Here is a 23330-nt window from a genome sequence, read left to right as displayed (position 1 = left end):
TGCTATTTTTGTTGTTCAGTCATGTATGATTCTTTATGACAGATCTCCTGGGACACCAGGCCCTTCTCTCTTCTGCTATCTATACAATCCAGCAAATGTTAGCAATTTGGTCTCTAGTTCCTCTGTCTCTTTGAAAACCAGCCTGCTCTTCTGGGAATTCTTGGTTCATATATTGCTGAAGTCTAGTTTGCAGAATCTTAAGCATAAGCTTGCTGGTGTGTGGCGATGAGCACAATTTTTGGGTAATCTGAACATTCTTTGGTATTCTCCTTCTTTAGGATTAGGACTGATCTTTTTTAGCACAATACAAACAGCAATGATAATACTGGGCATCCTTGAATTAACCCTGATCTTAACTGATAAAAGATACTAGTTTATCTACACAATGTTGGGTTTTGTTTTCCATGCAGTCTATTTACCATGATAAGGAAAATTACATATATTGCTGTGTTTTCTATTTTTTGTAAGCAGAAATATGTTGAATTTTGTCAGAATTTGACATAATCACATGATTTTTATTCTTGTTATTGATATAGGCAATGACATTGATAATTTTCTTTATATTAGACCACTACTTCATTGCTGGTATAAATTCAACCTGGTCATGGTATAGCATCTTAATGATATGTATATATTGCTATAAGCTTTTTGTTACTATTTTATTTAAAATGTTTGCATGGGTATCCATTAGGGATGTTGGTTTGTAATTTTCTTTTTCTGTTTTGACTTTCTGTAATTTAAGTATCAAGACCATTTTTGTATTATAGAAGTACTTCGGCAGGACTCTTTTGTCTTTTTGCAAAGAGTTTGTGTAAAATTGAATTGAATCTATACAATCAATGTGTAGATATCTAACCTGCAAACTATATCTTCTACCTATAGTGTCATAGCTGGGAGGATCCTTGAAACACAGAATGTCAGAGCTTGGAGGCACCTTAGAACCGAAAATAGCTGAGCTGTAGAACACCTTAGAAAAGAAAATGTTTGATATGGAAGAAATTCAGTGTGTACACTGCTCAGAGCTATTGACCAACACATTCAATACCAAGTTAGGGTACCTTTATTTTTAGTCTAGAACTGTACAAAAAAACCAGCCAGAAAGACAATAAAAAATGGGATACAGAGGGAGGGAAGAATTTGACTCAGGCTGATACTCTTAGGTTCACTGTTGGAATGATCATCATCAAAATTGGTCCTTAAGGCTTAAGCCTGAGGGCACATAATAGTCACAGTTGACAGCCAGTCATGGAACAATCCCACCCTATAGCCAACTCAGCTCTCAGCTGGTGGGCCACTAACTTGATAACTCATTAGATAATCATTCCCAAATTCAAAACTCAAAAGAGATTTCATCTCAATAGCAAGTTTCACTAATCAGAAGTTTTAGATCATAAACTCCCTATCCCATGTGCCTGCAGAGCACAGCCAAAACTAGGTACAGGACTGTCAGGTTAAAATTCTGCTCGGGGTACTTCAAGAAAGCTATGATCATATTTGCTAGCCTATTCATTAAACAGTAAGACCATGATGCACTTAAATAAATGATAAATACTTCTGCTGGAGACATAGGGAGATCTTGGTAGAAGTGATGGTTTTCAGAGAACTTTCTAACAAGCTTCACTTAAAGTTCCTTGTATTGGTAAGCAATAGAACCTTTGATACAGCATCACAAATGACTCTGCCTTAAAATAACCAGACTTGCAAAACAAAAACTAACATTCAGTTATTAACACTGTGTAAACAAGTTATTCTTTTCAACAACAAAAGCAAATAATGTTAAAGGAATTTCATTTAACCATCGGGGGAAGGCCCCAGGGGGAGGTCACTATTGTGGTGAGCAATAGTGGATGGGCTGCCAGGGGAAAGCACTCAGATGTTGAAGCTAAAGAGCAGCCTCATTCAGTGGAGGAAGGGTGGTCTATTCCCTTACCTTCCCAAGCCAACTGATCTAAAATAAAAATGTGAAATCATGCAAATAAGTAGGAGCCAATTTTTAACCTTACATTTCTAATTAATTACCAAAAACCCTACTCAAGAATTTTCAGAAATTTAAAGGTGAAGAGATTAGAATTTTATATCTAGAACCAAGTTTCTTCCCCCCCCCCAAATCTGGGAAATTTACAAATTAGGGGAAGGGACCCCAAAGCAGGGGCTGAGTCTGCTTCCCCTACTTATCTGACCCCACCTTATTGCCTTCAACTTGTCACCAGCACAGCCCCATAAACCTGACTCCAATTAATTTTGTCCTTTGATTCTTTTTTTTTCTTATAAATTGCTCTTACAATCAATCTTTCTTGACCCTTGTTTTTTCCAAGCACTTTTTAAAACTTTCTATAAAATTTTATAAACTCTACTCTTATATTATTTATATATATTTCTTTGTTAAAGGGAGAAAGTAAGACAAACCTTAAGGTTCAGAATGTAGGTGATATCTAAATAACTTTAGACCCAATTTCACGCAACTTATACCATATGTGCAGCAGAGCTGGCAAAATTTTAAAGCATAGTTCATATAATTTTTACAAATTGCCCAATGTACAATTTAGAAAGGAACATAGCACCTTAAATATATTTCATCTAATTAGGAGATACAAACATGTGACCTCTTTAGGTAAGTTACCAGAGAACTTTGTTTTAATTTTTTACTTCAAATCAAATACAGATTTTAACTTCTCATAGCCATATTACAATATTAATGCATATTTCTAAAATCTTATTCCCAAATACATCAATTGAAAGTAATTCTATCTTATCCAATTTCAATTTAGACATGCGAAATTTTAGATCACATTTTGGAGAAAACTCTTCTTCCCCCTCAAAAACTCCACTTTTTTAGATTCTCCCAAATCTATTTGAGATCTGAGACAGTGACACAGGCTGCTGGGAGCAAAATGGCCCGTGGCTGCTATCTCCCTCTCTAAATTTTGTACTCTTCCCTATGTGGACTGCTGAGTAGGGAAGAGGAAAGATTTTAACGGGTAAAGTGAATTGCCCTACATTTCCCCAAGCCACAGACCACACTCTTTTACAGAATCCAGAGTCCCCAGAAAAGAATTTGGGGACTCGGGCGGGGGGGGTCAGGGGATGAAGGGGCCCATCTAGAGAAACTGAGGCTGCCTGCAGAGCATGGAGAGGCTGCATATGTATTGACCCTGGCCATTCCTCAGTCCCCTGTAGGGAGAGAAGCTTGAAAACTTAAGAAAAATTCAGGTTAGTTTGCATCAAGATACCTGACAGGCAAACACACTTATGGAGATACCAAACAAGTGCTTTTAAATCCCCCAATGGCCAGATCTTTTCCTTCATAACTCAGCTAACTGAGAGCAACATAGAAGACAAAACCCATTCACACACACACACACACACACACACACACACACACAATATAAACTGCTTTAAATTCCTTTTTTGTCCTGTCTAGTACAGAGTTGTTCCTTCCCTACTTCTTGGAGAAGAACCTCTTTTCTTCTGGAACCCCACTTCTTTCTTTGCTAGAGTTTCTTGTAAGTTCCTCTTGTGCAGACCCTTCCTACACCCCAGCAAGGATCCACACTCCAGCGATCCCAGGTCACTGATATTCACTCAACCTTAGAGTCGATATCCCCTCTCTTGCAGGACTATATATCTCCTTGCATTAATTCCCCATCTTACTAACCTGTCTGACACCTCAGACCCCATACAATGGCCCCAGCCACTCAAGGCAACACTAGGTAGTCCACGTTCTTAGCTTTGGTCTGTGCACAGAGTTGTCTGGAGACTGTAGAACCTACTCTAGTTCCCTTCCTGATTCTTGGATTATTAGTGGCCTTACTTACCTACGTGGACCTGGGATCTCGGATGGTCTGTGAGTGGGAGAAACCAGAATCCAACCACGAGACCCTGAAATAACTACCAGTGTGTCTCCTCCTGCTTTGACATGGGTTTTCCCCAGCTTATAATGTCTGGATCCTGTATGATTCCCCATTAGTAAGAAACAAAAGATGTGACAAAGAACTCCTTTGACTTGCTGATGAATGCAGGAAAGATTTATTTTACATTCTTGCAAGGATGCCCACCTAGGTGAGTAGACACCCCTTGGAAACTCCAAAGGCAGCATTTTATTTCCTATCCTGAAGCACAAGTCCCTGTCCTGATTCCCCATTAACTGGGTGCTAGAGAAGTTACAGGACATCAATCTCCGCCCCTCATTACATAGCCAGTCCCTGCCCCCAAGGGGCTTCCATTCTTTTGGGGGTGACAGCCTCCACCCTTGATTATTCTCTAATTGGTGGAGTCCAGCTTCAGTGAATACTGAGAGTGTGACTGAATGTCCTAGGCCAGGTGGAAGATCTGCTTTGCAATCTCTATTTATTAATCTGAGTGTCAGCATGGATATATCTTTTAGGCTAGTGTTACAACAGATATTACTAGCTAGCCTCAGGTGACATCATATACCTTCCAGGGTTAATGCATAATCCATATTTTGACATTTCTGTATCCACCTTAAGTATCAATACTAAGATGCTTATCAACACTGAGTGGTAGATAGCCTAGTTGTGATGCTTATTAACATCATCAGAATTGTAAATAGTTGTGATATTTACCAACACAGAGTAGTAAATAGCAGAAAGGATTGTACTAATGTATTTACCTCAAGGATGTCTTTGATTCATCATATAGTTAAAATGTTTTGCTCCTGTCTTTCCCCATCAAGATTATCCTGAATTTACCAAGTTATGTCTTTACAGTTGTTAGAGAGATGGGGAGCCCATAGTTTGAATCGAGGGCCCTAATAGACAGTAGGTCTCAAGTAAAACCTGGACAGGACTCTAGCTGTTCATGGACTTATTCAATACTGGCCCTTTACATCTAATGCCCTTGGGGATTTCAGTTTTCTGATTTGTTTCATTTCTCCAATTTAATTTTCATAACTGTGGAAAAACAAATGCCCTTCCATTTCTCACACAAATCAAATATGAACCTCCCTAGAAACAAATCACCACCAGTTCCTAGGGTTTCTCAGTAAATGTGTCTCATACTCAGTGACAAAATTTCCTCTCTGCCCAGCCCCAAAAGATGTGTCTTCTTAGGTTGTTATCTGGCAAGTTAGCAAATCTTAATCAGTCATTTATTTAGCCCTGCCCTCTAGGAAATATGGCTGTTGCTTAAGGTTTTTTTTTTTTTTTTTTAATTTAAAACTTAAATAGAAAATACAAAGAGAATAAAACAGAAAAATAAAAAAAAATTGTCATATGCACAGCAGAACATGAGAGGATTCAAAATATGTAACAATAAATTTTCACTTCAAGAAAACATATTATAATAGAAGACATTGTATTCAGAACTGTCCATCTTTGTTTCCTTCTAGGTTTTCATTTGTTCGCCACTATTCACTTTCTGCTTTGTTTTTTTTTCCCCTTTTCTTCCCTTCCACCTCACTTAAGCAGGCTACAGTAAAACACAGATATATTTATGTTTACACACACACACACACACACACACACACACACACATCTATTTCCTAACCTCCTGGACTCTTCTACTTTACTTCTACCTGATTAGCTTGCCTTGCTATTACCTAATCTTCCCTTTCCCTCCCCTATCTTCTCATTCCACATTTTTTCTTCCTCTTCATCCATTTCCCATTTATCCACACACCCTTCTATATCCCACCTTATCCTATTCCCTCACCCTCTTTATAGGTTTTGGTAGGTGTTACACTTTTCTACGTGTGTGTGTGTGTGTTTATGGTTCCCTCTTTAACCATTCCCTACATGAGCAGAATTTCAGGACTATCTGCTCTCCTCCTCCATATAATTCTTCTGTGTTGGCTCTTGCTCTCACACCTCATTTATATAGCATAATTACAATTTATATCTTTTCCTACATGGCTTCGCTTTTTATAATCACATCATACAGCACTACCACAATCTTTCTTTTGGACTGCACAATTACTGATGACAGTCTTAGACAAATGGCTTACATTTCCATGTATAAAACATAGTTTGTCCTTATTGAGTACCTTGAATTTAGTCTTTGATCTTGGCTCTTATGTTAAATTTTCTTTTTGAGTTCAGGTTTTAAAATCTGACAGTTTGTAAAATGTCCTTTTTTGTTTCTTCAATATTATACTTAATTTTACTAGATGTAATATTTTTGGCCAAAACCGTAGTTCTTTTGATTGTTAAGGTATACTATCCCAGGCCCTCTGTTCTTTTATTGTAGACTCTGTACCTTTGTAATTCTAATTGTAGCTCCAAAATATTTGAACTGTTTTGTTATTGTTGCTCATAAAATTTTCTCTTTGATCTGGGTGTTTAGAATGATGTTCCTATATGTTTTCCTTGGAGGATCTCTTTAAGGCAGCAATTGGTGGATTTTTTTCTATTTCTACTCTTCCCTCTTGTTCTAACACTGCAGGACAATTTTCTTTAATTATTTCTTGTATTATTTTATCAAGATTCTTTTTTTTAATTGTGGCATTCAAATAGCCTAATTATTCTTATGTTTTTTACTTTTTGATCTATTATCCAGATCTGTTTTTTTTTCTTATTAGATGTCTTACTATTCTATTTTTTCATTCTTCACATTTTGTTTTATTATTTCTTGGTCTCTTGTAACTTCAGTGTCTTCTCCTTGCCCAATTCTAATTTTTAAAAAATGATTTTGTTCTTTAAGACTTTGTATCTCCTTTTCTAGTTGGTTCATTTTCTTTTCATAATCTTGTTTTTCTTGAATGGTTTTTATTTTTCAAAAGTTTTTTCTCAATTTGATTTTCAATTTGACTCTACTATAAATTCGTTCTGGGCAGGTAACATTTTAATGTTACTTTTGGCACAGGAGAGGCTTTTATTTCAATATCCTCCTCTGAAGATGAATCTCAGTCTTCTCTATTCCCATAATAACTCCCTATGATTGGATTCTTTCTCCTTGGTTTGTTTCTTCTTTTTTTAATGAGAACTTATTAGTGCAACTACCTCTAGTCCTGGGGTGGGGGAGGTACAGGAGCTTCACTTCAGTTTTCCCCTCTGGCTTGGAACCCCAAACCAAGAACTCCATTGTCCTGATTATAATTCTAGATCCAGGAATTAGCTGATTACACCCAAATTCTTTTCTTCCTTGTGTGATCCACTTTGGTATGGATAGCATTTTTCATACAAAGTGTTTCAGAGTAGACTTGGATCATTGTATTGCTGAGAAGAGCAAACTCGCAAGTGATCATCTCACAGCATTGCTGTTACTTTGTATACAGTATGTTTCAGTTTGCATTAACTCATGGAAGACTTTCCAGTTTTTTTCTGAGAGCATCCTGCTCATCATTTCTTACATAACAATAAGTATTCTGACAAAATCATATACCTCAGTTTATTCAGCTAGTCCCCATTTACTGAGCATCCCCTTAATTTCCAATTCTTTGCCCTAGCAAAAGAGCTATTATATATATTTTAGTGCATATAGATTCTTGTCCTTTTTTCTTAAATCTCTTTGGGCATACATGCCTAGTAGTGCTTAGGTCAAAGAGTATGCACGATTTTATGACCCTTTGGCCATAGATCATATGTTTCAATCATTTATCAACTGGGGAGTAATTTATTTTTTAATATAAATTTGACTCTGTTCCGTATAAATTTGTGAAATGAGGCCTCATCACAGACACTTGCTTCAAAATTCTTTTGATAATATTGTTGACTGCATTGTCCCCCTGTTTATTCTATTCTCCATCTCCTTTTATCCTGTTTCTCCCCAAAAGTGTTTTATTCCTGACTATCCCTTGCCCTACTATGGCCTCTCTTTTATCACCCTCCCCCCTACTCATGTTCTCTTCTCCTTCTGCCTTATTGCAGGGTAAGATAGATTTCTATACCCATATTGACTGTGAATGTTATTTTCTCTTTGAGCCAATTTTGATGAGAATCAGGTTTACTCATTCCCTTTCCTTCCCCCTTTTCCCCTCCACTGTAAAAACTTTTTCTTGCCTCTTTTATGGCAGATAATTAATCTACACTATTCCGCTTCTCCCTTTCCTTTTCTCCCGGTGCATTTCTATTTCACCTCTTAATTTTATTTTTTTTTAGATATTATCCCTTCCTATTCAACTTAAACTTGTGTCCTCTGTCTATATGTACTCCTTCTAGCTGCCATAATAATGAGAAAGTTCTCGTGAGCTATAAGTCTCATCTTCCCATGAAGGAATGTAAACAGATTAACCTATATTAGGTCCCTTATGATTTTCCTTTCCTGATTACCTACTTATACTTCTCCTGACTCCTGTATTTGGTATCTGGTTCTGCTCTTTCCATCAAGAATGCCTGAAACTCTCCTATTTTGTTTAATCTCCTCCTTTTCCTCAGAAGGATTATACTGTTGTTCTAGGCAGGTGATTCTTGGTTGTAAGTTTAGCTCCATTACTCTCTGGTATATCATATTCCAAGCTTTCTGGTCCTTTAATGTAGAAGCTGCTAGATCTGGTATTGTCTCCTTGACCTGGGAATTATAGAATTTGGTTATGATATTCCTGGCAGTTTACATGTTAAGATCTCTTTCAGGAGGTGATCAGTGGATTCTTTTAATTTCTACTTTATTCTCTGGTTCTAGAATATCTTGACTATTCTCCTTGATGATTTCTTGAAGGATTATGTCCATGCAATTTTTTTGATCATGACTTTCAGATCTCCTGGATCCATTTTCCAAATCAGTTGCTTTTTCCAATGAGATATTTCTCTTTTTTTTCTATTTTTTCATTCTTTTAGTTTTGTTTTATTGTTTCTTGATTTTTCAAAAGTCATTAGTTTCCATTTTCTTCAATTCTAACTTTTAAGGAATTATATTCCTCAGTGAGTTTTTGTACCTCCTTTCTCATTTGGCTAATTTTGATTTTTAAGATATTCTTCTCCTCAATAGATTTTTATATTTCCTTTTGCCTCACTCCAAATTTTCTATCCAATTTTCCCTCTACCTCTCTTACTTAATTTTTGAAATCCATTTTGAGGTCTTCCATGGCCTTAGATTAATTCATAATTTTCTTGGAGGCTTTGGATGGAGGAGCTTTGACTTTGTTTTCTTCTTCTGGGTGTGTGTTTTGATCCTCCTTGTCACCATAGTACCTTTTGATGCTCAGAATCTTTTTCTGTTGTCTGCTCCTTTGCCCAGCCTATTACTGGGCTTTTAACTCTTGGTTAAGGTAGGGCTCTGTTTTCAGTGTACTGGTGCACTGTCCCAAGCTCCAGGGGTTTGCGCCCCTGTTTTCAGAGATCTTTCCAGGGACTTGGACTGTGAGCCAGCACTACTACCCAGATCTGAGTATGGGCAAAGCAACAGAGTCCTTCCATGATGCCTGTAAAGAGGCCTCTGCCATCTCTTTCTGAACAGCTGTTCCACTCCCTTATCTATGAGGTGAGACTTTCAGAAGCTGATGCTATTGCTGCTGTCTCTACTGCCACCACTGATTCAGAGCTCCCAATGCCCACTCCCAATTTTCCAGGATTGTGCCTTTCCTGTAACTGATTATTCTCTCACCTTGTTATAACAGACCTTTTATCTGACTTAAGTTGTCTTCAGCTGGAAAATTGTTCTACTCTTGTCTTTTGGTGGGTCCTGATGCCCTAAAAAGTTTAGAGTCATGATTTTAAAGGTATTTGGAGAGATTTGGGTAAGAGCTCAGACAAGTCCTCTGCCTTTACTTCACCATCTTGTACCCTCCCCACCCTGCTGCTGGTTCCTTGGCTTCAATGCCTTGTGATTATATTCAACTCAGGGTAACAATGCCTTTCCTTGCCAACTACTCACATCTGATGGGCATCTGTCCCCTCCCACTTTTCCCAACATTTTCAGGATGGACAGATCCTGAATCCTTGGTCACAGTCTCCAGAAAAACTGCTTATTGGGACATAGAGAATCTCTGTCATGGGCATAGGACATTGCAAGTATGGAAATGAGAAGTCCCCATTCTCTCAAGACAAAGGGAGCTTTCAGAAACCCAGGTTTCTCTCCAAGAAAGGAAGGAAGAGGACACAGCTCAGGGACTGGTCACTATCATAAAGTTTCTGGGGAAAGGGTAGTGCTGGCACAGCACCTGGTTACAATGCTGTGAAATAAAGCTATTCTCCCCTCCCCAGCTCCATGTTGTTGTTGTTGGTGGTGGGGGGTCAGTTGAAGATACAAGGGTTAGGGTTAGAGTTGGGGGTTAGAGTCAGGAGGATTAGGGTTAGAATTGGGAGGCAGTACACATTTAGTAAAAGAATATTAACAGACTTAGGTTATCCCTGTGATCAGGCCAATCAGGAGATTTTCCCACCTGACATTCAAAGGGCTGTATAATAGTTTAAGACCTTTTTAAGTGTTAGGATCTGGGAACAGGACTGTGTCTAATGGTTGTTCTGGCATGGGGAGGATAGAAAGTTGTGTCACAGGGCCCTTGCTTCAATAGGCCCAGAACTTCAGGGATAGAAGGACATGTGAGGTGTTTCATATAGGCGCCAGACTTGGGTGAGCAGAACCCTTCTTCTTGGGATCAGCAAGTTGAAACTGTACAGGTGCGTGTGGGGGTGGGGGGGGGGGAGGCGGCCATGCAGAGAGGCAAGGTACCTGGAGTTAGAGTGATACAGGGCTTGAAGAAAGGGAATGAGGAGGCATCTTGCAGGAGTGTTCTAGGGCCCTCTTCACTTTAGAGGGTTCTCTGAGATTCAAGTACTGGAGGAGAGCTGGGGGCTGATCTGCTATGGAGCCTTGGCCTTTTACAGAACCATTTAGAACAGGTCTGGGTTCCCCAGGGATCATGGAAGTCTGTCATATTGTCTGATCCTTGCCTGAAGAAGTGGGGCCACAGAAACTCCCTTGGTCTCAGAGCTGCCCCTTTTGCTCTCTGCTAGAAGTTTAGTCAACACTGGGAAGACCAAATCTTCATCTTACCAGGAACTGTGCTAAGCATTGAGAATATAAATGTAGGAAATGGTGAGGTAAGTCATCCTAGAAGCCCTCCAGAAGTTAGGAAGAATCCTCAAATTCTAGCCTGGTTCCAGCAGTGGATACTTTCCAGGTGTGAATTCCAGAGCTGATGTGATCTTGCACGTTGAAAAGTTTTGACTCAGCCTCTCCTAGACTCTTCACACACCTAAGTCTGTGGTTGCAGTGGGATGGAGTGGGGATGGCAAGTAATATTCCTGATTTTCATCCACTTGCCAGGTGCCTTCCTGAGGGTGACTAGCATTTCACAGGTGCTGTTTTGGACCTTATTCCCGATGTATCCAGTAAAATCTGGCTTACCCCTTCTAGGCAATAAAGACACTCAGATGCTAGTTTAGGCTCCTCCAAGAGTTTAGGTTGCTGTTCTCTTGGAGCAAAAATTACAGGGAATCAACACATTATGACAGAATGTTGAGAACAGCATTTGATAACCCTTCTACCTATTTCTCTCTCCCTTTTAGGTTCTATCATAAGACAGCAAGTAGTCTGGTGCTGTCCTCGCTTCAGCAGCCCCATCTATTCCCTTCCAAAATGCAGGGTCATCAATAGCAAGAACAGCACCAGAGGTAAAAACTTGTACCTCGGCCACTCCAGGCATCGCATACACCAGTACGTACAACCAATAGCTGCTTTCTGAAAAGAATGGCAGCATGGCCGGTGAGGTAAGCATTTTTCCGATACTTGTTTGACTGATGGGTGAAGGTCTATAAGCAGAAGGAAAAACAGCAGCTCCAAAGTTTAGGTGATACAACACCTCCCAGCACTGGAGCTTTTGTTAGGCTGCTCCAAGGAGGTACTCCCCAGGAGGAACCATAAAGATTCATATACACGACTGGATTTTGTCCTGACAGGCACATGCTTTTCCCTCTAGACTTGCCAGAGATCTACTTTTGTATGCAAGAGCTTCCTAGCTCTGGTCACCTGTCCTTTTGCTTCCTCCTCTCAAAGAGCCAGTCATATGCATTCTAGCTGGGAGTCATGTTTATAATGATTGCTTTTGGCAATAATCCTCAAACTGAATCAATCTATGGTTTAAAAAAAATTGATCCATAGTGTATCCTGCTATTTTATCCTGATTTGTTTTTCCATCATGATGTGCCTGGCAGATGAAGGGGGTTACTTCGTAATACTGTGAGAGTGCTAATCAATATTAATCTGGGCCACACCAATTCCTACTATCGCTTTTCTACCTTTGCTGCTTGATAGACCTCACCTTAGGCAAAGGCAGATCTGTTCTTGTGACAGAGCATGATCTTCCAGGATAGTTAGGAAAAGCTGAGGGAAAGGCAAAAAGAAGTTATTTTTCCTTGACAGAGAGTGGCAAATAAGAAGCCAGTTATTTGCCAACAAGTCAGCCTAGATGTTCTCTATCTAGTCAGTATAAAACTTCATTTTATTAGAACAATCTTGCTCCCCTCCCCCCCAGAATAGATATCTAGTGCAAAACAACACAGAGCACATAAGAAATCAGTAAAGTGAGCCAATTTGAGTGAGGGACTATACTTAAAATACAAGTGGTCGTCAGGAAAATGGAAACACATTCCACTTGCACCCAAAAGGAATGGGCTACCACCAGCCTGGTTAATTCTTAATTGATTGATTAATTATATTATTGTTATATGTTATAATTATTATTAATGAGCTAAGTGTTGGGGACACACAAAAAGGCCAAATACAGTCCTTACCCTCAAAGACTTTACAATCTAATAGGAGAGACAATGAGCAAATGGTATGAACACATAAGCTATACACAAAATAAATAGTAAATAATAAAGGGGAAACACTAACATTAGGAGGGGTTGGGGAAGACTTCTGCTAGAAAGTGGGAGAGGTCAGTAGTTGGAACAGAGGAATGAGACCATTCCAAGACTGGGACAACCAGAGAGAATTTGAGAGATGGAGCGTTTTGTTTGGTAGAACATCTAGGAGACCAGTGTCACTGGCTGGAAGAGTACATGTCACGGAGTAATGTTTACACGAATTTACAGTTAGGGTTAGGGTTAGGGTTGAGAAAGGTAGGAGGAGGCAGGGTTATGAGGGCTCAGAATGCCAAGCACAGCATTCTGTATTTGCTTCTAGATTTTACTGGGCGCAAGGGATTGTCATGGTTCAATCTGTGTTTTAGGAAGATTGAGTAGAGGATGAACTAGAGTGGGGAGACTGGAGCCAATCAGATCCACCACCAGCTGTACAAAAATTCAAGCATATGTTGATGTCATCCCCTGAACCAAGATGTGTGTGTTTGTCAGAGAGGAGGGGGTCTATGTGAGAGAAGCTGCAAAAGTGAGATTGATAGGCCTTGGCAACAGCTTGGATATTGGAGGCAAAAGATAGTGAGAGTTCTGGATGACTCCTAGGTTGTGAGCCTGAGGGAGTGAGAGAATATTGTTGCCACCTCCAGTAATAGGAGGCGGGTTAGGGGTTAGGGGAAAAGATAATGAGTTCTGTTATTGGACATACTGAGTTTCAAATTCTGATGGCTATATAGTTTAAGATGTTTGAAAGACAATTGGAAGTGGATTCCTATCTTTTGTTTGTGGTTTCAGATACAATTTCTTTTTTCATTGTGTTACAGATTATGAAGAGTGTGTTAGCTATTGATACTTTTTTTTTGCATTTGTTTGCAATATCTCTGTGCCTATCTGGTCAGTTTTTATAAAAGTTCCATATTTTGCAGAGAATGATGTCTCATTTAGAAGATTCCACAAGTCTTTTTAATTTAATTTAATTTAATTAATTAAATCTGGTTTCTCCAGAGGTTTATTCAGTTTTCAGGCACAAGTCCATCAGTTGGCTTGGGTCAGTCTGTGTATCTCATGTAGATACTGGTAGGGAAAGGATACTGAATGGATACTTGAGCATTTTCCTCCCCAAATGGTCGTGGATAGATTGCAATTGTCCTTTTTGTAGACTGTTTAGTCATTATAATTACACAATGTTTAACTTCATTTTATTAGAACAATCTTGCTCCCCCCCCCCCCCCCCCGAATAGATATCTAGTGCAAAACAACACAGAGCACATAAGAAATCAGTAAAGTAAGCCAATTTGAGTGAGGGACTAAACTTAAAATACAAATGGTAGTCAGGAAAATGGAAACACATTCCACTTGCACCCAAAAGGAATGGGCTACCGCCAGCCAGTATTATTTGGTGTGGTTTTTATAAGGCTTTTATCTGTGAGGAATGAGAATACGATAACTGGGGACTGGTGCTAGTGGGAGATGGTTAGGAGAGTGAATGGGGATACCTGGGTAATTGGCAAGCAGTTGACTTGTGGACAATCACTTCGTCTCCAGGGGAACTCAGGGGTTCTGATGGGCTTTTTACTTCCTTGGGCTTTCTTTATTTAGTCAGACAATAAACATTTATTAAGCACCTACTATGTTCTAGGCAATGTGCCAAATGCTGGAGATACTGTTGTTGTTCAGTCATATCCAACTCTTTGTGACCCCATGGACCATACACCAGGTCCTTCTGTCCTCCACTATCTGTCAAAATCTGTCCAAGTTTATGTCCATTTTTTTTTCCATGACACTATCCATTTCCTTCTTTTCGATCCCCTTTTCCTTTTGCATTCGACCCGAATCAAGATCTTTTCTGAGTCCTGTCATCTCATTACGTGGCCTCAGTATTTGGGCTTCCAGTGAATAACTTGAATTATTTTCCCTATTGGCTGATTTGACCTCCTCGCTGTCCATGGGACTCTCAAAAGCCTTCTCCAGCACCACAGTTTAAAAGTGTTGATTCTGTTGTGCTCATCTTTATAGTCCACCTCTCACAGCCATACATTGCTACTGGAAAAAAACATAGTTTTGACTATACGGACCTTTGTCAGCAAGGTGATGTCTCTGTGTTTTAGTACGCTGTCCAGATTTGCCCTAGTTTTCCTTCCAAGGAGCAAGCACATATTCATTTTATGGCTACAGTCATTGTAATGATAACTTAGAATCCAAGAGTACAAAATCTGACACTACCCCCACTTCTTCTTCCTCTACTTGCCAGGAAGTAAGGGGACCAGTTGCCAAATCTTAGATTTCTTTTTCTTTGATATTAAGCTTCAAGCCAACTTTTTACCCTCCCCTCTTTCACCCTCATTGAAAGGCTTCATAATTCTTCTTCAGTTTCTGCCATCAGAATGGCATCAGCTGCATATCTGAAATTGTTGATATTTTCTCTAGAAATCTTAATTCCAGCTTTTTATTCTGCATATAAGTCAAATAAGTAAGGTGATAATAATATACATCCTTGCTGTACTCCTTTCACAATCTTAAATCAATCAATTGTTCCATGTTTGGTTCTAACTCGCTTCTTGGCCCACATCCAGGTTTTTCAGGAGACCAGTAAGATGATTTGGTAGTCCCAATTTTTTGGGAACTTGTCCATTTTGTTGAGCCACATAGAAGCTTGAGTGTAATCAATGAATCAGAAGTACCTATTTCCTCGGAACTCCCTTGCTTTCTCCACAATCCATTAAATGTTGACAATTTGGTCTCCAGTTTCTCTCCTTCAAAAAGCAGCCTGCTCTTTTGGTAAGTCTCATATTATGTTGAAGCCTGGTCTTCGAAATCTTTAACTTTTTTCAGCAGGCAATTGGGTTAAGTGACTTGCCCAGGGTTACACAGCTAGTACAAGTTATGGGTCTGAGGGCAGATTTGAACTCAGGTCCTCCTAGCTTCAGGGCTGGTGCTCTATCTCCCGCGCCATCTAGCTGCCCCTTATCCTGCGAAATCTTAAGCATCACCATGGTGATATGTGAAATGAAGGCAATTCTTCAGTAATTTGGAACATTGCTTGACATTACCCTTCTGAGGATACAAAGCAAGGGTATAAACCGGTCCCTCTCCTCAAGGGGCTCAAAGTCTAATGGGAGAAGATAGCGCATAAAAAAGAAATTGCAAAGTGGAGAGTATACATAGTGTGGGAGCAGGATACCAACAAAAGGAATGTCCCTGGATGGGAAATGAAAAGATGTCTAGCCTGGGCTCCTCCCCTTAGATAAGCAATCTAGGAGATGTTCTCCATTATTCCCCTTCTACCTTCTGTAGTCAGAGGAGTCATAGAGGCAGGGCTACTTAATGCAATTCCAGGCTTCTTAACCATTCCCCTCATTTTCCTGGATGGATCCTGGAGAATAAGTATAGGATCCCCTTTCCCTTTCTTCATATCCCTGATCTATGTGGTAATAACTCCCTATTCCTTGGGAAGAATGTGTGCCTACTGATTTTCCCTTTTGATTCAGAAGCAGCATGAGTGGTCTTGAAGGCAAGTGCTCACCTATGTGCTCACAGCTCCCTCAGTGGCATAAAGAAAATGAGTTCCAATCTTGGTAGGGGAGAGGTGGGGGTAACAGTAAGGGCGTGGGGGAAAGGGGACGTCAGGATTGTAATTCTCAATAGCAGTCAGAAGCTCTGTAATCCAGCCTACATAATGAAGGAAGTCAGTTCAGATGGCCAGTTCTAGCAGTCTCAGCAAGCGATTAGAGCTCCCTCCCACAACACTCCCTCCTCCACTGTTTGAGGGACCACTCTGGCCCCTAAGTCAGCCTTCTGTCAGGGGCCCAAGTGCTACCAGGGAGAAAATGCTGACATAAAAGGGAAAGAGAAGCAGTCAGGTGGCTGGATAGGGGAGGGGGAGAAGTTGCAGGTGAGCCTAAGCGATCATTGTAGATAGAACATCTGCTAGAACTCCAGTGGAGAGATGCCCTTTTAACTCCCTAGTGCTGGTACAGGCTGGCTGAATCCTGGCATGATCAACTGAACCTCAGCTTCCCGCTTTTGTGTTTGTTTTGTTTTGTTTTTGAACCAGCTTCTGCAGTCTAAAAAGGAAGATTTGTCTGAAAGAAAATTTGAGGGACAGGAATGTGTGGACAGTTGAAATCTAATGAGTTTCCTCAAGACTGTTTAGGAAACTTCCCAGCTCCATGTAAAGCACAAAATCGGGGTATTCCAAAAGCAGACTGAATTGTAAGCCTAACCCGAAATGCCTTGGAGTCAGCCAAAAATACAAAGGAAAAAAATGTGGACCCTGTCCTTAGCCTGGCTGATAAGCCTGACAATAGGTAGAAGCTGCTAAATCAAGTCTGCCTCATCCTCTCACAGAAGCATCACGCTGTTAATGATAGGCTGGCAGGATTTGACTCCCCGCCACTGAATCACAGCAGTACCACCTGTGGACTATGTCTCCCTGATTCCTGTGTGGAGGCTGCTCTAGCTCCCTCCCCAGGTCCTCAAAGTTGGGGGAGTGTCTCCCCAGCCAGCTAAGCCAGCTGTTGGTTATTGAGGCAGGAGGGAACTGGCAGTGTAGCTCATACACAGTGATGGTGTCTTGGGCTTAGCTCACCCTCCAGGCACAGCACCTGGTGGAGATCAGGGAGCTGAGGTAAGAGCTCACGCCTTTCACATCTTTTAAAAATGTTTTTCAACCTCACTCAGGGCACAACAATGAGGGTTTCTGCACAGTGACTTCTCTTCCCTTGATTACTTTCTGTTTCTAAGAGGGAATCAAAATATAGTCTGGAAATGGGGTTGCCCTTGGGAGCCAGGGAAAGCTTTTGCGTCAGAATGCCCCAGGTGGGACGCTTCTGTTGTGATTAGGGTTCAGTGTGGTTGTTGGAGCAGATAGGACAGTGGTAGCGACAGCTAAGCAGACCGCCGCAAGAGCCTTTGCTGCTTGAGAAGTTAACAGATTAGTTAGAATGAATGAGATGGTGGGGTGGGGGCCACTGTCTAAGGTCCCTCCCCGGTACCCACACCATGTTAGGTAAACTAGCACAGAGGGTGGACCAGAGCATCTTCTCGAGCATTTAGGGTTAGACTTAAGCTAAGAGTGTGTCTCAGTATCTAAAACCACAGTAGAGTCCCTCTTCAGAGGGGTTGGGTTCAGGCCATTAGGCCAGTTCAAGAAAGGCACCCAGTGTGGTCCTATTAGTGAAGTTAATGGGTTAGGATTAGAGCAGTGCCTTGCAACCCCTACTGCAATCTCAACATAAGGACTGTCAGATTGGGGTGAGGGGGTTGGTGCTGAGGCTGGGATTCCTGATTACCCAGTGGTTCCAAGCCATCTAAGCCCTTCTTTCTATCGTTATCCTGCCTGATAATGGACCAGAGGGGTGTCCCATAGTTAGAAAGGGCTTCTCTGAGAAGGAACTGATGAGTGTCAGTGTAGTCAAAAGGTTCACCTGTTACTTTTTTAATTTCCACTCCTTGATGTAGAGGCAGGCTAGCTAATCAGCCTTTATGTTCTGTTGGTAGCCATTAACGAGGCTCAGAATTTCTAGATGTTTGAATTTCCTATTCTCCTTTTCAGCCTCTGGCTCCTCTCCTTTTGGGGTTTTGATGCCTGGCTGCAAGGAAGAGTTTGGGGGGTGAAAAAAGGGTCAGCAGCAACAAAAATGCTTTTGAGCCATGGAATAGACCCGCACTTAATTCTCTGTCGTAACCTGGCAAGATGGTCTACAGGACTCTAGCCTTAACAAGTTCATCTCTGTGGGCGCCTCCTTATAATCTCAGTTTGAGCAGTCAGCTAAATAATAAGTTCATGGTCTTGCTGACTTTGGTATTCTGTTCTGAGAGTGTTTCTCTTAATGCAGAGGTTCAGAAATGGAACCATGAAGCACATAAAACAGTACAACTTTATTGAAGAGATATAGTTGTATGGAGGAAGGCCATTCAAGAAGGCTGGTGGAAACGGCTTGGGTCCATGGGGCCTAGGTGGAATTGGGCATACCCCTTTGGGGCCCAAAAGGAACGGGACCTCCACAACCAGTGGAGGCAAGATTTTTATCTGGATTGTGTTGCACCAGACTTTAGGAAAAGTGAGGAGCCTGGAGCTGGGAATGTGTTCGGAGGTTTGTTGTTTGTCCTTTGTTCTTGAAGAGGATGGATGATGTCTTGTCAAGGGGAGGAAAGACTCCCAGGAAATTGGTAGCTACTTGATATTCAAATTCCCTGTTGGCAAGAAAAAGATTCCCTGGACTGTTATTGCTAGTCTTACTCTGGCAGGGTGACTCAGGTGAGCTTCTCTGAGACATCCGTGTTTGTTGGTTTATCTGAGTTCCTGGAACTGATGCTTAGGCAGGAGTAAGTTCTCCTGAGCCTCAGTGAAGCCACCATAAGGATAAAGTCCCAACTATCCATGAAATTCAGTATATGTTGATTAAGTACTATGTGATAAATGCTAGGGATTTCTGTCTTAAAGGAGCTCATGATCTGATGGAGGCAGTAAACAACAATGTAGACAAGATAAATTGCAGGAGGAGGGTCTCAGAGAGAAGACTTTAGCATTAAGCAGGATCCAGAGAAGCTTCTTGCAGAATATGGGATTTTACCTGAGACATGAAGGAAGTTAAGGAAATGAGGACTTGGAAGTCAGAGTTCCTTTACTGCATCCTCTTGGCAAGGAGAAGAGCTCTCAGCAAGAGTCCAGTGCTTCTGTCCAATCTAACAAAGGTCTGCGTGTACAAAAGTGACAGCTCTGGCCAATGCTTAGATGCCACGTTTGTTATATTTTGTCCCTCTCCCAGGGATTAGGCTCTGTGTCGTTGGCTCCAGCTCCCCCCTCAATAATGTTACTTCAGCTTTAGGGGAGGTCACCCCCAGGACCATTGAACTACTTAACATATTACCTTTTACAAAGGAACATTTACTTCAAAGGTACAGCCAGAACAAACACCAATATTTTCCCCAACACTTGGGAGCATAATTCCCCCCTTATACCACCTTGTACTCTGGGGAAGGGGAGGGGATTAGGTTCATGGTATAATAATGATGAAAAGAAATAACATTTATTTAGTTCTTAATGTGTGTCAGGCACCGTGGTAAATGTTTTACAATGACCACCTCATTTGATCTGGTGCGACTCTGGTGCTATTAATATTCCCATTTTACTGATGGCCAACTTGAGGCAAATGTGAAGTAACTTACCCAGGGACATACAGGTAAAGTGTCTGAAGCAGAATTTGAGCTCAGACTTTCCTGATTCCAAATCCCAACAGTTCTTATATGGCACAGTCCCATTAAGACTCAAGTCCCAGATCCCCTAGCTTCTCAGGCTTTTCCTGATAGGGTTAGCTTGCTGGCTCCACATCTAGCCTAGAGGCAGGATGCCTCCAAAAGTGTCATGGCTTGAGCCCCCAGGCCCAATGAGGACTCCATCACCTGGGTCTAGAATTGAAAAAGACAAAAAAAAAAAACATAAGAGGCAAAACAAAATCTCAGCCTCAAGCTAGTTTCTAAGAGTCACAAAGGGAGAGAAAGTCATCTTTCCTTCTTCTCAATCAGTTCATGGAGGCAGTGAAGGAACACTACAAAGCACAGAGCAGCGGGATCAGGAAGCCCAGGTTCAAGTCAAGTCTCAGCCACGAACTATATGATGCTGGGCAAGTCACTTAGCTTTTGCCATCCTAAATTTCCTCAAAATTTCTCAAAAATTGGGGTGATAATAGTACCCATGTTGGGTTGTTGTGGGTTGTTGTGAAGCTAAAATGGCATGATAAATGTAAAGCACTTGGCACAGTGCCTGGCACATAGTAGGTATCTGGTAAATGTTTTTATTTAGTTTGTCCAACTCTTCATGACTCCATCTGGGGTTTTCTTGACAAAGATACTGGAGTGGTTTGTCATTTCCCTCTTCAGCTCGTTTTACAGAAGAGGAAACTGAGGCAGATGGGGTTAAAGTTATGAGTGACTTACCCAGGATCACACAAACAGTTAAGTGTCTGAGATTTAAACTCAAGAAAATGAGTCTTCCATCCATTCCGTCCACTGCGCCACTTGCTGGCCTAGTAAGCATTAGCTTTTATTAACTATTATGGTACGCCCACTGTGGGTAAATATACTTTTTAACCCTCATTTTGGGGGAAAAATGCTGATCTTCCCAGTCTTATGGTTTTGAAGATGCAGCCTATTGCAGCTTATGGAGCCAATGGAAACAGCCTGTTGTCATCCATGTGGTAAGGGAATGGAAGATTTTGGTTTTGGGGTTCCCCCACCCCAATCAGGATTCTTCCATTTTAGATGATGTGGGCATGTGCAGCACCATTACCCCTCCCCCCCCGCCCTACACTTGTAATCTCACCGAGTTGATTGAGAGATCCAGAGATTCCCCTGATTACCTCTACCATGCATGCATGTACCATTACCTGTAACTAGTGCAAGGGAAAAACTGACTAGTCTCATGCTTCCCAGTGCATGCAATCCAATGTTATTCAAGTGTGCAAACCAGATCCTCTAAGAACGGATCCGAGTTCCATTCTGCCCTCCACAGCTCCAAAATTTCCATCAACCAATCAGCACTATCCTGGAGATCCAATCTTAAGTGAAACAGAATTCAGGACCTAATCAGAGTGGGGGTTATGGACAGGCTGATACCTGGGACCTCAGGTAGGATTTGAAACGTTTTAGCTAAAATCATTTACCACAAAATTTGTGCTAGGCATCCCCTCAATTTCCAATTCTTAGGCAGCACAACAAAAAAAGCTACTATAAGTATTTTTTTTACACATGGAATCTTTTCCTTTTCTTTTCTTTTCTTTTTTTGATCTCTTTGTATACAGACCTGGTAGGTGATTTCCTTGCGTTAAAGGGTATGTACAATTTTATAGCCATTTGGGCATAGTTCCAAATTGTGCAGAAGCACATTCAAATTTTTAAATGAAATTTTCATTGATATTTTCTGGGTTTTACATTATCATAATAACCCATGTATCCCTCCACCTCCCAGAGAGCCATCCCATATGACAAATACTATTTACTATAGAGGAGGAAGAACTGGTTACTATATTGAAACATTCTGAAAATATGGTCCATACGTGATTCCTCTGGATCTGACTTCTTCACCAAAGGCTAGATTGGAATTGGCTTCTCATATTTCTTCATTCTAGTCCTTCTTGATTGTTAGCATTTTGTTATATTTACTTTTGATTCTTTGATGTGTCGTCATTCTTTCTATTTACATCACTGTATATTTAGTCACTGCATAGAGTGTTTTTTTTTTTGGCTCTGAAGACTTCCTCTGCATCCACTCATATGAATTGTTCCAGGCTTCCCATCCCATGTACCATTTCACATGCACAGGAATCTCCCATTACATTCTGGCAATGCCTTTCTTAGCCATTCCCCAATTAATTTGTTTCTAATTCTCAGATATCAGAAAAGGCAATGCTATAAATATTTTGGAGTATATGGGAACTTGCTTTTTATCAATGACTTCCTTGGAGAGAAGCTGAATCTCTGGTTCCTGAGATGCTGTTTGTCCTTCATTTTCGAAAAGGGCCAGCGACATCACAGGGTGATGTCTTGACTAACTGGTGAATTGGATTTAAATGAGGCAGAGTTGCACAAAATCACAGCCTCACTCTCTCTTCCAGAGTCATCAAAGTCCAGCGGTGGGACAAAGGTCAAGAAGAGTGGCGATGGCTCCGCATGCAGTGGGGGACCTTAGCAATCTTTGAAGCCTGACCAAGCTCTGAGCGCTCCACAGTGCCTGCTTGGGTCACCTTCATAGCTGTTGAAACAGATTGTTCTCATCTGTCCATTCCACCAGGGGAAGTCTTCACATGCGTGACATAGACGCTTCCCAAATTCACTGATGAATTTGAAGCCTCTTGAATACCCTCAACCTGATTTAGCCCATTTACCAAAGCAGTTTAACTGGGATGTACCTTCTGCACATGGGATTGCTTCTTGGAGCCACAGATAAGAGTTGGGTGATGGTTAGACATCAAAGATGGATGAGCGTCTTTGTGTGGGGTATTCAGAGAGGACTAGCACCTCTGGTATGAAGGCTGCTGAGACTTTTTCAAAAGATCTAGACACTTTAGTCACTTCATTTGCATAATTATAGTTACTTTCCAAAATGGTTGCTCTACTTCACAGCTCTAATAACAATTATTAATGTACTTCTCTTTTTACAATCTCTCCAATGTTGACTTGCCATTTTTTTCCATTTTTGTTAATTTGCAGTTTGAAACCTTGGGGTTTTGATGTGCATTTCTCTTATTAGTGAATTGGAACAGTTTTTCATTAGATTATGAATACAGCACAGTTCTTTTGAGAACTGTTCTTTTAGCATTTATTTATTGGGGACTATCTATCTGATATATATAGCCAGATATATATATATCTATATATCTACATATAGATATAGATATATAGATATATATATTTACACATATATGCATACATATACATGTGTATATGTATACATGTATATAATTGGGTTTATGAATATATGATATATATCTTGAACACCAAAATCTTATCAGATAAATTTGATACAAAGATTTTTCCATTTATTTTCTTTATTTAGTTCTTTATTTAAAAATATCTTTTAATTTTATTATATATTTTCTAGTCAAATGTAAATTATTTTAAGTAATTGTTTTTAAAAAT

General features: G+C 40.5%; 1 long non-coding RNA gene across 1 annotated transcript in view; it reads left to right on the top strand.

The window, feature by feature from the left end:
- Positions 1–23043, top strand: part of LOC116420202 — a 56074-nt gene extending 33031 nt beyond the window's left edge. Inside the window, exons 2-3 of the long non-coding RNA XR_004230490.1 lie at positions 11403–11603; positions 22307–23043. This is a non-coding gene — a long non-coding RNA (uncharacterized LOC116420202). The remainder of the gene's footprint in view (positions 1–11402; positions 11604–22306) is intronic.
- The last annotated feature ends 287 nt before the right edge of the window (positions 23044–23330 follow it).

This window comes from Sarcophilus harrisii, chromosome X, assembly GCF_902635505.1.
Source record: "Sarcophilus harrisii chromosome X, mSarHar1.11, whole genome shotgun sequence".
NCBI classification, from domain to species: domain Eukaryota; kingdom Metazoa; phylum Chordata; class Mammalia; order Dasyuromorphia; family Dasyuridae; genus Sarcophilus; species Sarcophilus harrisii.
Note: the sequence above shows the minus strand (reverse complement) of the source record. Positions and strands in the feature narration are given on the sequence as shown.